Consider the following 17,558-nt stretch of genomic DNA (forward strand, 5'->3'; position numbering starts at 1 on the left):
GTAGGCACTTTGACTTTGTTAACTTCTTCTGTCTGTATGTTTTGGTCTTCTTTGTCACCAAAGAAATAATCCAAAATCTGAGACTGAATCTGGGTGCGTTTTTGCTGCCTGGCCATATTCCCAACCAACTTGACCCTTGAGTTTTTCAGTGGGGTATGACTGCTTGTAGAGTTTAGAGAACTATGTTCCATGCCTGGGAGGATGTGCCAGCTCTGCCACACCAGCACTCCTCCTTCCCCAAGAACCCCTAACCCGGACTGGACTTAGATCTTCACAGGCTCTTCACTCCTGCTCTGATCCGCCACTTAATTCCTCCCACCAGGGGGACCTGGGGCTGGAAGCAACTACAGCTGTCTGTAGCTGCCCAACCTCATCTGCCCCGGGGGCAGTGGCCAAACCGTTAACTCCTTCCACTCTCGCAGCTTTTCCCACTAACCTTCTCTGCTGTCTTTGGTGTTTGTGGGTTGAAAAGTCTGGTAACTGCCGCAGCTCACTGATTCAGGGCGCTAGGGCACACTCCCCCCAGCTCCTGGTCTGGTTGGTATACCCCGCTCACACTGGGCTCTGCTCTGCTCCGCTCCGTTCTGCTCCCAGCTCCGTGTGGAATAGACCTCAGCCAGAGAGCCTCCAGGCTGTCCTGGGCAGGAGCCCTGCTTCCCTCTGCTGTTTTGTGGGTTCTACAGTTCTAGAATTGGTTCAGAGCCATTTTTTATAGGTTTTTGGAGGGACTTGGCGGGCAGCTCACGCTAGTCCCTGCTTTCCAGCCGCCATCTTGGCTCTGCCCCCTAAAAGCCATAATTCTATATATTAGTATTAAACTCAGGCTTAAAGTAGTAACATACTTGCTTCAATATCACAAGGATCTCTGGTTTCATCATTTGAAACCATCAACACTCCATCCAGCAGTGGAGATTACAATTCTTCTACAAGCTTTTGTGACTTAGAGTCATTGAAAAAAAAACCGTCCCCTGGTGGTCAACCTGTTGATGAGTCTCTCTGCGCTTAGCTATTCTGGTCTTGGACCAAAGACATTTGGTCCATTGCCAGGTCCATCCTTGAACTCTTCATTATTTGATTGATGCTCCCAGTGACTGGGCTTTACTGGCAAAGCTGTCAAAGATCTAAAGTCACCTCGATGTTCATAGTAGTCATGGCAGTAAACTTTTAATATATGAGTAAAATCCATCAAGGACGTGTGAGCTCATCAGTGTGGAAACTCCACCAAAGCATATTGAAACCTATTACTTTAATACATTATCATCATAGTCCTCGAGATAATGTTTTAAAGCCTACAATGTGCTTTGCACACCTTATCTCATTTATTATTTACAACAGCCCTTTGGAGCAGGTGATCTAAGAGTAGAGAGATGGATTTGGAGTCAAGGGACCTGGGTTCAAGCCCTGACCCTGCAATCAGTATCTGTTTGACCTCGAGAAAATCACTGAATCCTTCTGGGACTTAGTTCTTGTTCTATAAAAAGAGGGAGATTGGCCTAGTTGACCTTGGCCACCAAAATTCCTTCTAGGTCTAAATCTATGATTATCTTCATTTTACAGGTGCAGGAACTGAGGATCAGAGAGACTAAGCGTCTTGAGTATAGTTATACAGCTAGTAAATATGTGAGGCTATGTTTGAACTCAGGTCTTCCTGGCTCCAGCATTTTATGTACTAAGCCCCACTACCTCACCTAAGTTTTTGGTAGTTTTCTGAATCTCAGAGAGGTGAAGAAGGTTGTCTGTGATGACATAGCTAAGAAGTGTCAAAGAAAGAATTTGAACCCATGGCTTCCTAATTCCAAATTTATCATTCTATCCACTGCGCTGCATGGCCTCTGATTAATAAAAATCAGGAATATAAAACAGCTACTAAAATGTTCGTATAGAAGCCCCTTCCATTATCATGTTAAGCCTCTATAGGGTTGATGGTGTATCATTGGGAGAGGTGCCAGCTCCTGGGATTGCCCACCTCCCACTGTAGCCCAGAATACCATGGTTGTAGTAAGCTTTAGTTGCCCGCCCTAGGACAACTAAATGACCTATCAAAGTCCTCTAAGCATTGTATGCATAGAAACAGGTCCAAAAGTCTCTCCCTCCCTAAGCAGAACACATTTTGCTTCGTCATATGGAATATGACTGATAATTTCTCCTTCACAGAACTATAAATAAATAAAGGAGTAAAGCAGGTAGGGTTATTTTATGATGTGCCAGTAAAATGATGTTATAGTTATTAGAGCTGGCACTGAAATCCATGGTCCATGTGGCAGAATACTGATCAATATTGAGAGCTGTCATTTGAAATGGCACATATTATGGCATCTAATTTCCTTTTCCTTCTTGGATTGGTTGTTGGGCTTGGAAACAGTGAGTGGCATTATAATAGTCTATGATGCTTTTATTGGAAGAGAATTTCAGGGAAGGTCTGCTAAATGAAGTATGCACAGATGAGGCCCACATGGGCAGGGATAGGAGCAACTCAATGATTCAGTTCTCAAAAAGTATTAGAAAATTTCTGTATGCAAGATGGAGGGAAAGAAGGAAGGAAGGAAGGAAGGAGATGAGGGAAGGAAGGAAAGAAGGGATAGAGGAGGGAAATAAGCATTTATCAAGTATCTATTATGTCAGGCACTGTGATAAGTGCTTCACAAATATAAGCTTATTTGATCCTCATCATCCTGGGAAGTAGGTGCTATTTTTATTACCCCATTTTACAGTTGAGGAAACTGAGGCAAACAGGTGCCATGACTTGTCTGGGATCACACAGTAGTTAGTACTTGAGAGTGGATTTGAACTCAGCTCTTCCTGACTACAAGCCCAGTGCTCCTTCCACTGCACTAGCTGCCTCCACAAGTGGTCAACACGGCTCCACATGAAGAGCTCTAGTGATGGAGGACGCACTCACTCACTCCTGACACAGTCCTTGCCACTAATGGTTTAGAAGTTCTTCTTGACATCAATCCTTAAGTTCATCTTTTTGCACCTTCTGCCTAAGGCCCCTGATTCTCTCCTTAAGGCCAATCCCTCTTCCACTTAGTCTTTTACATACAGAGGGGATGTCAATTCATCCCTAAGGGAGCTCCAGTTTGTGCTGGAAATCACATGGATTCAGGATAGATGCTCAGCTTAGCCCCTGTTCACTGGCTAGATGCGACAAGTTGAGGTGGGAAGGAAGCTGCTGGGACTTATACATTTTCCCCAAAGCAATTCCCTATTGAGAGTACTGTGCTAACATTGCATGCACTGCTTTGCTGTAGGCTTTTCAGTCCCTTGGTTTGAAGTTATAAGCATTGTGGGAGCACACATGGTAGGCATGGGAGGGTGAGGGAGCCTGCAGATTAGAGGACATTTGATATTGTGTTTGGCAGCCTTAAATATCTGAGTGAGGGCTAGGATTCCTTCTTGCTTTAGTCCCAGGATTGCCTTTGACCCTGAGAGATGGCCTTAACAAGGTCTAGGAAGTGAGGGGCTGACAGATGATCTTGTTTGTGTCATGGGTGTGTTTATGGGTGTGTTTTAATCCTGTCTAATCTTAGATTTTCTCTTGATAAAAATAGCCATTCTTGGAGACTGAGGTGAAAGTTCCATTAGACACTATGAGTAGTGTGGAAAGTGTCCTTGGCACTCAGACAAGATGTCACTGTTGTCCCTGGTATAACCTCCAGCCAGAGAAGAGCCCTTGTTCCAAAAGCAGAACCCCTCAACCTAATACCTATGAACATAAAGTATACAGGATATCCAATAGCATTTGAAAGTTAGAGGCTAAGAGGCAACTTCCAACTGGGTCACAGTTGAAACTAGTAGCTGATTAGCTGATAGATCATTAATGAGTTTGCTGACATTTCCCAGGGAAGCTGCTATAGTGGGAGAAAGACAAGATAATTTTTTCAAAGGTTACTTTTTATATGGATACTCTAGGCAGTCAAATTGATGTGAATAGGCTTACTGAGTATGTTTTTGGGGGTGGGGGAAATTGCTTTAGCACTTTTCTTCACAATATAGTTCAGTTCGATTCAACAAATAATTATTTCCCATCTACTATATGCAAGGCCATGGACTCAGCTCTGAGGATACAGAGGAAAAATAAGTCCCTGTCCTCGAATAATTTGCAGTCTGGTAGGGTTAGGCATGGGAGGATGTGAAACATACATAGATTAATATGATTCCATGTAGTATGATAAGGGGAAAAGATAGATTCCAGCAAAGTGCTATGGGAAGATTTGAGGAATGGAAACAACCCTTTTCATGCATAAGATTAGAGGGTGTCTTAGAGAAGCAGACATCTGAAGAAAAGGGATTTAGCAGGGACAATTGAGTGCATTTCAGAGAAAGGGAGTAGGAGACAGCAGAAACAAATGCTCAGACAAAGGAGATGACAAAAGGAGATCCCTGGATCATTAGTGGTCCAATCTGGCTGGATTATAGATTGTGGAAAATAAGGCTGAATGAATCAGGACCACAATATAGGTCACTTTAAGAGTCACACAGAGGACTTAGCATTTTGTCCTATAGACAGTAGGGAGCCCCTGATGATTTGTGGGCAGGAAAGTTAAAAGGCAAAAATATTTTGACAGCTCTGCAAAGGACCAGCCAGAGAGAGGAGAGATTAGAGGCAGCCAGGATAGTTCATGGTGGATTATAACAATTCAGTTGATAAATTATTAGGACCTAAACCATGGTGGTGGCCACATGAGTAGAAGAAGATTGATGTGAGAATTGTGAGAGACAGAGACCCTGTAGAACTTGACATTTGATGGGCTCTGGATCGGGAATGTGGCAGGGGAGAGTGAGGATGAAGGAAGTGATGTGATGAAGTGTCTTTTCAGCCTATGGACTAAGACAAATATTGCACCATCAGTGGAGATCATTAGTGCAGCTTTGGTTGCATTGAGTTTTAGGTGATAGATACATAGCCAATAGATAGTCAATTGATAAAAAAAAACAAACATTGACAGGTACTGTGGATACCGAGGCAAAACTGAAGTACCTGCCCTCAAAGAGTCTGTGGGGAAAACAACACAGATACATCTAAATCTAAATAAAAGATATGCAAAATAAATTCAAAACAAATAAAAATAAATACAAAGTAATTTCAGGACACAACATCTGGAGAATCAGGGAAGGCTTCATGCAGAAAGTGTTCCTCAGGGCATGAGTCCATGTAAATCTCAGAGTCATCTACAAAGAGGATAATTGAACGTATTGGAATAGATGAGCTCAGTGACAGAAAGAAGCATCAAAGAAGGCTGAGGAAGATCCTTGAAGGACCTGCTCATTTAAGGGGCAGACGATGGATAACAATCCATCAAAGAAGACCTGGAAGTAGTGGTCTGACTTTGAAAATGAAATTGACCTGTGGCTGATGATGCTGAACGGTAGAAAATGGGCATGAGAAATGTTGGCAGTGGCTGTCTAATTAAGATAACCAGGTTGGCTTGTTACAGACTAGAACCAAGAAGGGAAGAAGTAACGTTGTCAATTGTAGGTTTGATGGTGCAGATACATCATAATTAAAAGTCCTGTTAAGTTGTCACTTAATATGTGTATTATGATGCTATATTTGGACAGCTAGGTGGCTATGCAGTGGATAGAGGGCAGAGCCCGGAGTCAGGAAGACGCATCATCTTCAGTTCGAATACAGTCTCAGACATAGTAGCTATGTGACCCTGGACAAGTCACTTAGCTCTGTTTGCCCCAGTTTCCTCTTCTGTAAAATGAGCTGGAGAAGGAAACAGCAAGCCACTCCAGTGTCTCTGCCAAGAAAATCCCAAATGGGGTCACCAAGAGTGGGACACAACTGAAATGACTCGACAACAGCAACAAAGAGATTGATGCAATGTGTCCTCAAGAGCAGGTGTGGAATAGGATATGGACTTCCACTTCAAAATTTACTCTTGCAGATGCCAACTACTTTTGCAATTATAAGAAAAAAGATTTCTTGATTGGAAATGGAACAAAACAGCACATTTAGGTGATGAATAAATAAGAAAATACTGTGCCCTAGCCCACTAATTACATGACAACTTGATAGGATGTTAAGATATTAATTAAGATATCTAGTAATTCTAATTACAAGGTATTGCTGCCTCCAAAGATGAGCCCATCAACATTGCCTTCTTAATCACAATTTGGAGAATATTGTTGATTTTCCTGTCTCTGAAGTTTTTGTACCAACTTGTACCCTTTATTCCCATCAGATGCATTCTGGGAATATCACCTTCAATTCTGCTAATTTCTTCTATTTATTTTCTAAATAACAGAGCCAAATGAATTTGCTTCATAATTCATTTTAATACTCAGAAGGTCCGCCTCCATTACTGACTCTGTGGGAGACTCATATGGCCTTGATTTCGGCTCAGCTCCACAGGCTGCCTTAAGCTATTTCCATCACAATCTTTCCGCATTTCCTACAAAGACAAAATCACAAGATGGAACAGTCAGTGGTCAGTCAAGTGAAGATCTAGATGAGTCACAACTAAGATGTCTGAACTGATTGGTTCCCTGCTTGTTTGTAAGAGAGAATTTGAAGTCTCTTCTAGCCAGCAGTCTAATTACTCTGGCTGTGACCTGCTGGATCTCATATAAAACACTAGTTCCATGCGCTGTAGCCATGGACTAGTACCTTCACATCTATGAAATGGGCATAGTGACAAGGGGCAAAGGATTAGTAGAATGCTAGGGATTGCCAAAGATATTAAAATACTGGGGCAAGCAGGGCTTGTGCATTAACACAGAGGACAGAAATATTGTTAAATGTGTTAAAAGTAAAAGTATTCATTATGAATCTGTTGTTGGGATGAGGAAGAATTTAATTCAGCTGGGCTTCATGGATTTAGAATGGAAGCTTGATATGGCTATAGACTGGGCCTTTCCATGGAATGCATGGATTTTAACCACAGTCTCTTCCTGTACTCTCTCTTTTCCACCACTTCTAAGACACTGGCCTCTCTTCATTCTCTTCCTACTTCTCCTTCTTCCTTCCTTGATTTAAAATATAATAAAACTATAGACTGCCCTCAGTGTCCACCCCAAGATCCTCAGGTCTGACAAGGAATGATCACGTAGTTCCATGTGAAAAGAGAGCATGGGGTGAAAGTGGGGCAAATCTAGGGTCATACCCTTGCTTTGTCATCTGACCTTGGCACAGGATGATTTGAATTTGAAACCCAGGCAGAGATGGACAAAAGTTTAAGAACATATGAGAAGAAGACCCCAAACACCCAGAACAAGTGAAGGACAATCTTAGATAGCAGGTGAAATTGACCCTGGTGCAAACTGAGATCATGATGGTCAGGGTCTTTATAGAGCAGAAGAATAAACAGTGAGGTGAGGCCAGGCATGGAAGACTGCTGACTACAAGAGTCCAAGAGGCTTTGAAATCAGAGGATATGGATTCAAATCTTGCCTCTGCCACTTATTACCTGTACAACCTTGACTGTGTAAACTCTCTAGACCTCAGTTTCCTCATCTGAAAAATAAGGGTATTAACTAAGTAGCCTTCTTGTTCTAAAGCTATGATCTTAAAATAATTTTAAAAATTGATACTGAATTAAGTCATATCACTCCTCTATTTATTTAAAGTTATCCAGGGCTACAAGTAATAAATGCTCAAAGGATGTGAACAGGCAGTTTTCAGGAAAAGAAATCAAAGCTGTTAATAATTACATGAAAAAATGCTCTAAATCACTATTGATTAGGGAATTGCAAATTAAGCCAACTCTGAGGTACCACCTCCCACCTATCAGATTGGCTAACGTGACAGAAAAGGAAAACGACAACTGCTGGAGGGGATAATGGAAAAAAGACTAATCCCGTTCTGACCGTACAGTGACTTTATGTATAACTGTAACTTATTTTTACATAAGGTTTGCAAAAGCACTGACCTCATTTGATACTTATAAGAACCCTGCGAGGTCAAAACTATAACTATTATTATGTGCCTGACACATAGTGATTAACAAATACATATTGGTTGATTGGCTGATATTTTGTCTTACAGACTCGGAAAAAAAAAGCTCAATGAGCTTAATTAACCTGCCCGTGATCAGAGACCTAAGTGATAGAGATAACATGTGAACCAAAGTCTTCCTGATTTCAAATCCATACTCTCTGGACTATATACGTAAAACTATGTCTCTGAGCTAGGGATGTATCTGCACCTCAGGAGGAAGCAAGGGGTTGTGGAAATGGAGATTCATCAGAATCTCATTTTAGCGCCTAAATGCTGTGTGATCCTGGGAAAGTCTTATGAGTCTGTTTCATCTTCTATAACATAGGAGCAATGTTATACTTGTCACCTGGCAGGGAGGATAATGAGAGGTAATGGGCATAAACTGTGCTATAAACCTGGGAAGAATCTGTATAAAAAATGAGTGATTATTATCAGCAAAATAACCAATGGAAAATGAAGCACCAAAGTCAGTGTGGTCATATCTCTATCACAGGAAATTGCCAGTTTAATTTATTCTGTCTACTGGGCACCATAGAGAAATATTTTGATTCTCCAATCAGGAAGGCAACATCAGACATGGTTTATGTGACATTCTAGTAATAGGAAATACTGTCATTATGATCCATGAAGAATGACTGATGGTCTCCTGAGAGTGCAGCTGTCTATGGGGTTCCCTGGGGACTTTAAGCAATATAAGAGGCTTTTGTTTTTATAACCTAATAGAGAGATGTAAACTCTGTCAACATTGACATAAAATATGTGCATGTATTTATTTTTATGTGTAATATCTACATATTCAGTACCTATGTACATAGAAGTGTAATGTAGAGTGTATGAGAGCTAAGTGGCTAAATATGCAAATATTTGCTCTATATGTATAGCACATAAAGTTGCATACATTTTATTTGTATGTACACACATGTACATGCATACACATAAGAGTACTAGGTAAATGACACATCAAAGAATACATGGAATGGCTATATTTAATGAAAGACTGAAAATTCCTTAAGATTATATGTAAATATATGGAAGATGTGATTCATTCTAGGTGGGAGGGGACTCCCTGTATGAGAATACCTTCCACCATTACAGATCACAACCTATTGACAATATATGAGCTAAGTTCTAAGTAACAGACTGATGTTAACTGAATTTTCCCAGTGTTACACAGGTAATGACTGTCAAAAAGGGGGACATGAACACAAGTTATCTGAATGCCAGGGTTGGCTCTCTAACTCCTATGGGGCTTCTCCTTTAAGCTTAAATTGTGTATTCAAATATTTTACCTTAAAATTAATAAGAGAAATATGGAGACTCAGGTAAGGAGGCAGAGAGGAGGCAGAGACTTAGGAAACTTAAATTTTAGCAAACTGTCTATCAAATTTCAAATGCTCTTCTTGTAAGGGGAAGATGGAGGACTGTGGACTGGCCAATAGTGTAATGAGGTTGATTCAGAACTAGTGTAATGGCTGGAACCAAGGAGTTTGATGTTAATTTGGAAGGAATTCTCCAGTGGAGAGCCCCAGGGATCTGTTCTTGGTTCTATGCTCTTTTGGATTTTTACCAATGACTAAGTGGCCAGATTATACAATTTTCTGATAACACCATGCCACGATGGACAGCCAATACTCTGCATGACAGCCAACATTTATAAAAGTTTGGATGTTGGTACAAACTGAGTAAGGTGAATTTTAATAGGGATTGATATAAAATTTTTAAAAAATCAATGTCACAAGTGAGACAGGGGAGAGGCATGACATTTTGATGAAGATCTGGGGGTTTTATTGGACCCCAAACTCAATACAAGTCAGCAGTGGGAAACAATAGCCAAATCTCCCAGGAGATGGGTCTATCAGAGCCCACTTCTCATGCTTCCTATCAGTGCGACCTGGGATAAGTTATTTCCTTTCCCTAGTTCTGTTTCCTTAGGTGTAAAATGAGGGGAGTTACCTAGATGGCCCCATGGTTCCTTCTAGCACCAGCTCTGTGAGTCTGTGATCATAGCCTAGAATTTCTGATGGCAAGATGCCTGCTTCTTTCTCCTTGTATCTCTACTAGGCACTATCTTCCCATGTGTCCATAACTCAATTTAATTTCACAAACATGCAGCCCTACTTTGTGCACATCACCACAGTAAACATGGAAGGAGCAAAGACAGAACCAATCAGCCATGAATCAGTAACTGGGGAGTATAGACAGAATGGTCCAGGAAGGAGAGATCATGCAACAGGGGTTAGAGATCAGAAAAATCTACACCCCGCATAGGTGGTGGTCTCTGAGCAGGGCTTTGTGGAAAGCCAGGGATGCTAGAAGGCACAGGTGGGGTGAGCATTCCAGGCATGGAGGAGAGAGGGGCCTAGTGCCTGATACTAACACAGTTCTTATTTCACAACTTCTCTATGACCCCTGGGAAAGGGTTTGAAAATCTCACTTTCAAGATGTTTTTAAAAGTTTCAAAAACTCTCTTCACAGAAACCTAATGAATATTTACATCACTGTGGCACTAAAAAAATGAATTAGTCTAAATTAACTGCCCATTTTGAAGGAAAAGGGGAAGGAATTTTGATCCACACTCCAAGGGTGACATATTGAGTTTCAAATGTCTACTGGACATTCACTTCAAGATATCTGAAAGGCATTTGGAGATGCCAGATTGAAGGTCAATAGAGAGGCTGATGCAGGGGAGGTAGATTTGATAACTGTCAGCATAGAGAAGGTCATTAAATCCATGGGATCTGATGACATCACCAAGTGAAGTATTATGGAAGGAGGAGAGGAGTGTCACCTACAGTTAGAGGGCGTGATCTGGAGGACAATCCAGCAAAGGAGACTGAGAATGAGCCATCAGAGAGGGAGAAGGAGAACCAGGAGAAAAAAAGTCCCAAAATTCTAGAGAGGAGAGATGTGTATATATTCTATATAATAAATATTAATTTATTAATAAATTAATAATATTTTCTTATTGAATTGCAATAAATGTGCAAAATATATGCAAAAGAAATAAAAGGTGATGGGGCAGGGAATCAAAAGCATTTGGGAGATCCTTACCACCCTCTTGATCTATTTCAGTAGCTTTCCTCCAGAGCCTCTGTCTCTATTAGCTTTCTCCTTCAAATTATCTTTCACACAGTTGCCAGCATAATGTCATTCATTCTGTTTGTGTATGTTTCTCTCTTTGTCTCCCTCTGTCTCAATTTCTCTCTTGTCTCATTTGTCTCTTTTTCTCTCTCTTTTTATTTTATCTTTATATCTGTCTTTATTTATCTCTCTTCTTTATTTGTCTTTCCCCAGCCTTCTTCCTTCTTCCATTCTCTCCCTCTCTCTCCTCTTTCTCTGTCTCTGTCTTTCCACAGCCTTCTTCCTTCCACCCTCTCCCTCCCTTTCTCTCTCTTCTTTCTCTGTCTCTGTGTTCCCCCAGCCTCCCTCCATTATATGAATTTTCATAGTATGTTTTCTAGTTCTGCAAAGCAATCCTTTAGTAGTTTTACTGATATAGTGTTCAGTAAATTAATATATGTAGCATTGCCATCTTTATTGTATTGGAGCGTTCTGTCCATGAGCAATTTTTCCCCCAATTATTTATGTTTGTCTTTATTTTGGTAAAAGTCAAGTGATCACCTTCTTGACCTGAGCAGACCGCTCAAAGCACGTTGCTTCATAACTTTCTAACGCACTGTCTGCAGTGTAATATTGTATATTATAGCTATTTCTGGTTATTCCTCTATAAGCTTCGTGAGAGCAGAAGCCATATCGTATCTAAATTTTATCTTTCCCTCACACTTTACATAGTAGTCTGAATACAATTTATTGTTGTTTAGTCATTTCAATCATATCTGACCCTTCATGACAAAGATAATGGAGTGGTTTGCTATGTCCTTCTCCAGCTCATTTTGCAGATGAAGAAACTGAGGCAAACAAGATAAAGTGACTTGCCAAGGGTCATTTAGCTAGTATCTAAGTACAATAGATAATTAGTAAATGTTTATTGAATTAATTACATTTAATGAGCATGCATTTAACACCTACTATGTGCCAAGCAGAATGCTAAGTAGTAGGGGTACAAAAAAATTTGAAATTAGTCTCTACCCTCAGGGAATGAACAAGAAACAATATGCCCACAGAAAAGTGAATAGGAAATATAAAGAAATAAATGTATCCCATTGCCTCAGTCCTTCCCCACTCCCACCCACGCTCTCTGGCTTGGGGCTCACACAAACCAAATGTAATCTTGGAGCCTACCCCCAAATAATCACTATCTCTAATTTAGGGGTATTTAACCTTTTCTTTGTGTTCTTCAAGGACCCCTTTGGCAGTCTGGTGAATCCTATGGACCCCTCTTCAGAATGATGATTGAATAAAATAAAATATACAGCATTGTAAAGGAAACCAGAGCTTAGTGAAAATAAAGAGTTATATTCCCCCATCCCAGTTCATAGACCCCTGAACTCTGTGCAGAGACCCTTTGAGGGTCCACGGACTCTAGGCTAAGAAGCCCTGCTTTAGCTAGCTACTGTCCTCCCCCTGAGACTGCTCTGGGAAATCTCCAACTGGAACTCATATATTCTGAATGAATTCAGGTTATGGACGAAGCAGCTGAGGCCCCAAGGTGTTGAGTGAATTCACTGAGATCCCACAGCTGTCAGCTGTGGGAGTCTAGAGTCCAGTTCTCTTGACACTGTGTCCAGCCTACTGTCTGCTGCATGTTGTCTCACCTCACGTGTAAGCTAAGAGGTGTCAGTTTCGGTCAGCGCTGGCCCAAAGGAAGTGCTAGGAACCATATTGACAGCCGGCACACTGCTCCCAACCTGGACGGGGAGTGGACAGCCCTGACAGCCACTTCACATGGACTGGATTCAGAGGGATGGCTCAGACGCATGTTCCCTGTGCCTATATCTCAGGGATCCCAGCTGCCCCAGAGAGATCTGAGCAGCTGTGACCTTTCCCAAGTCAGGTCGTTGTAACCTGGTTAAATCCTACCATTGGGCCAGAGGATAAGATGTAGCTCTGTAGAGGGAAAACAGGAGCTTGAGTGAAGACAAAACCTGCCTATGGATTATTCGGACTCTGAAAGTGATGCCACTGTCGGGTATAGTGATGATGAAGACTCCTGTCATGGTGCCACTGTGGGGTATAGTGATGATGAAGACTCCTGTCATGGTGCCACTGTGGGCTATAGTGGTGACGAAGACTCCAGTGATGACAGTGATGACATTAAGGAATTCTCAGAGTCAGTACTCAGAAATATAGCATCTAAATAGGTTTTTAAATATCTTTGTGTTCTGTATTATTACCAGAATTCTCTAACCTGCTAACTCTAACAGTGCTTTTGATTACTAAATTAAGAAATTTGGGATATAATTATTAGTGATATTAATAGTTAGTAGCTTATTTTTAAGGACAAAAGTTGTTAATACCTTCGAACTCTGGTTACTCCGAAAATGATAAAGGCAAAGGATGAACAATAATCCAATTGGCGTTGCTCTTAGGAAATCGAAGATGTACATCTAGTTTATCATGTAAGACTGCAACAGGGACAAGGCATGAAGTGCAAACCAGCCATGGACAGCAGCTACTTTATATACTTGTCTACTGTTTATAATTTTCATCAGTTTGTTATTTAGAGAATCTAGAGGCATTGCTTGTAAATAGGAGTTTTCTGTGGCAATTTCAGATTATAAATTTCCGTGTTGACCAATACTACTTTCATAAAATCTCAAATAAACAATTCCATGGTAACCTAACACCTCAATCTGGTGGGGGGCGGGGAGAGACAGCAACTCTCAGGAACTGTTTCTTTGTCTATCTGCACAAATAAAACACAATTCATAATATTTTAACTTAAAGAAAGAAGTGTATTTTTTGCATATGCTATTCTTTGGTATAACTGGAACTCCATTGTTAGGGTAATATAAACATATATGATTTGGGGAGCTTTTAGATATTAAATCTGAATAATTACATTATATGTGTATTAATGTACAAGGCTCAAACAAAATAATAGATTAAAGCACTTTGCAAACTTTGAAGTATTACGTAAATGTGAGTTATGTATATAATTAATTATAATTATTAAAATGACATAATACAAACAAAATGAATTCAAGGTAGTCCGGGGAAGCAGGCACTAGAATCTGAAGAGTTAGGAAAAGTGGTGTGAAAGGGGTGGTGCTTGAGAGATTTGGAGAACACCAGGGATAGTAAGAGGCAGAGATGAAGAGAGAAAACATCGGTGGTTTGGGGACAATCAGCTCAAAGGCACAGAGATGAGAAATGGCAGGTGATGTGTATAGAACAGCAAATAGCCTCTAGAGTTCATGGAGTAATGTGTAGGACTGGAAAAGTAGGAAGGGACTGGGTTATACAGAGCCTTAAGTGCTACATAAGGAATTTTATATTTTATTCTTGTGGTACTAGGGAGTCAATGTGGTAGTGATGGTGGTGTGTGTGTACGTGTGTGTGTGTGTGTGTGCATGTATGTGTGTATGTATTTAAATGTATGTGTGTATGTGTATAGGGGGAGATGAGTGACATAGCCAGACCTTCACTTTAGAAAAATCATTGTGTGCAGAGCAGGCTAGAATGAAGGGAAACCTGAGACATGGGGCCCAACTCAAGGGGTATTGCGATGATGAAAGAAAGAAGTAATGAGGGCCTGAATTAGACTATGGACATAGGAGAGATGGTGTAGAGATCCAACTAATTAGATATGCTGGATGAGGGAGAGTGAAACATGGAGGATGATGCAGTGAATCCCAACCTGGGAAAATGGAGGATGATATCCTCTGTGAGAACAGGGAAGTTCAAAGGAGGGCTGTGCTTTGGTGGAAAAACAAGGAGTTCTATTCTTCACGTGTTGAGCTTGAATTCCAACCAGCCAGCCAGTTCAAAATGTACAATCGGCAGCTGGAAATGTGGGAATGGAGGTCAAGGGACAGGTTAGGTCTGCATATGTAGATCTGGAAGTCATCTGCATAAAGATGATCACTGAACCCTGGAAGCTGATGAGGATAGGAGAGTATAGAGAAAAAAGAGAAGAGAACCCAGGACAAAACCTTTGGGGTACTCTTTCAGTGAATCGTGGGTAATGAATGATCCAGGAAAAGAAGACTGAGGCATGGTCTGACAAGTCGAAAGAAAACCAGGAGAGAGCAGTGTCATGAAAAGGCAGAAAGGAGAGAGTGTCCAATGGGAGAAGGTGGTCAACGGTGTCCAGTGCTACAGAGAATTCAAGAAGGAGGAGTGGGAAGAGGCCATTAGATTTGGCCAACAATTAATCATTAGGAAATTTGGAGAGAGCAATTTAAGTTAAATGATGATGTCAGAAGTCAGAGGATTTAGAAGGAAGTGAGAGAGAGTAGAGGTAGTTTTCTTAAGAACTTTAGCAGGTCAGAGGAGAAGAGATAGGAGGTGATGACTAGCAGGGATGACAGACTCAAGGTAGAGGAGACATAGACATGTTTGAAGGCAGCAGGGAAGGAACCAAGAGACAGGAAGAAATTAAAGACTGAAGGAATTGGCTGTGTTTAGCTTGGAGAAGAAAAGAAAAGAAGCCTTTCCCAATCTCCCTTAGTGCTGGTGCCTTCCCTATGTGGGTTATCTCTGATTTATCCCGTATGTATCTCGTTTGTATAAAATCATTTGCATTTTTCCTCCTCTATTTCACTGTGAACCCCATGAAAGCAAGAACTGCTAAAACAAAGCAAAAAACAAAAAGCAAAACACCAAACTTTCTTTGCATCCTCAGTGCTTGGCACACTGAATGACACATGGTAGGTGCCTATTTATAAATTCTTATTGACTGACTGGCATAACTGTTTTCAAACTTTTGCAGGGCCACCACGTGGAGACGGGATTATCCTTGTTCTCCCTGGACTCAGAGCAAGAGACCAAGTGAGAATAGAGTGTTGGACTTGGGATCAGGGTGACCCGAGTTCAAATATGGCCTCAGATACTTATTAGCTATGGGACCTTAGGCAAGTGTATAACCACTGTGTTCCTGTTTCATCATCCATGAAATGCCCTATGAGGTTCCTTCTAGATCTAAATTCATTATCCAGTGCCTCAGAGCCGAGCTCTCTAACCTCTACCAAGGTGGCTGGTGACACAATGGACAGAGATCTGGGCCTGGACTCCAGAAGACCTGAGTTCAAGTCCATTAGCAAGTCACTTAACATCAGTCTGCTTCAGTTTCCTCAACTGAAAAATGGAAGTAGTAGTAACACCTATATCCCAGGTTGCTTGTGAGGATCAAACAAGATTGTGCTGGTCCCAGCTCTGCTACTTTTAAACTGTGTGATTCTGAGCAAGGTATCTTTCTTCTCTGGGCCTAACATGAGAGAATGCATGCATGGATGGATAAAGCCACCCAGTGGTGATATCAAGATTTCTAAAATCTTAGATGGCCACGGTTTCTATAGGGAAATGTGAATCTTTGATAGTAGATGTAGAAAGCATTTTTAATGTAACTAAAATATGATCTGTGAACCTGACACTTTAGGTAATGATAGTATCCTTAGGGAAACTATCACTAATTGAATTAATTCAAAGATTACCTCTACTTAAAGAAAACAGTATTTCACAGTTACGTCTGCAGCTTTGGTATAAACATTTATTCCAATAATATAGTGCAAACACTTTAAGATGCCGAGCAGCTTCTTAAAAACGTAATATGCAAATTGTTACTAGATTTATCTTTGACAGTTCCTAAAAAGATGTTTCAAGCAGATTTTTAAGGACTGAGCATAGAATACCAAAGCAAGATGATTTTAGGATAAGGGCACAGAAATACCTTTTGTTTTTGGTATGATCTATTTGTAACAGCTCAGATGTCCCTGAACAGAAATTGTATTCCCACTTTCAATTGCTGGGAGCCTGCATTGTAGATTTCAGCAATGCTGCCCCTACACACACACACACACCCACACACACACACACACACCCCTTACCTATTCCTAGTAAGATTTCTCTCCTTTATTAACTTCAAAGATAACAAGGAATCAGAACTTCACAGACATCAAGAGTTGGAAGGGACCTCATGGGCCATTCAGCCCAACCCATACACACAAGGGATTCCCATTCTCTCATGCCCAACAAATACTAATCTTCCCTCTTCTTCTCATTTTTATTTGTTGTTTCATTTTTCCTGGTCTTTAACCTCTCTCCAAGCTTGTAATGATGGCCCTCTCACTGTCCCAACGCTCTTCACTCCCATGGCTTCATCGTCCTATATGTGAATGATCCTCAAATCTACCTTTCCAGCCCTGACCCTTTTTCTCAGCCATGGCCTCGCATCTCCAATAAGACGCTGATTATAAGCCCTTTAAAAACAAGGATAGTTTATGTATTTGTATTCCTAGGCTAACAAAGTGCCAGCCACAGACTGAGTAGACACAATGAATGTGGATCAATTAACTGATCTTGGTACAATGGATAGGACACTGAATTTGGAGTCAGAAAGCCCTGAGTTCGGATCTCACCTCAGATACTTGTAGGCCAACTGAGTCACTCTGGGCAAATTACTTAACTTCCCTGTGCCTGTTTCCCAATCTGTAAAATGAAGAGGTTGGATTATGTAGCCCTTGAGATCCGTTCCTTCCTTCTCTAGAACTAT

This window comes from Trichosurus vulpecula, chromosome 8 (assembly GCF_011100635.1).
Source record: "Trichosurus vulpecula isolate mTriVul1 chromosome 8, mTriVul1.pri, whole genome shotgun sequence".
Lineage (NCBI taxonomy): Eukaryota > Metazoa > Chordata > Mammalia > Diprotodontia > Phalangeridae > Trichosurus > Trichosurus vulpecula.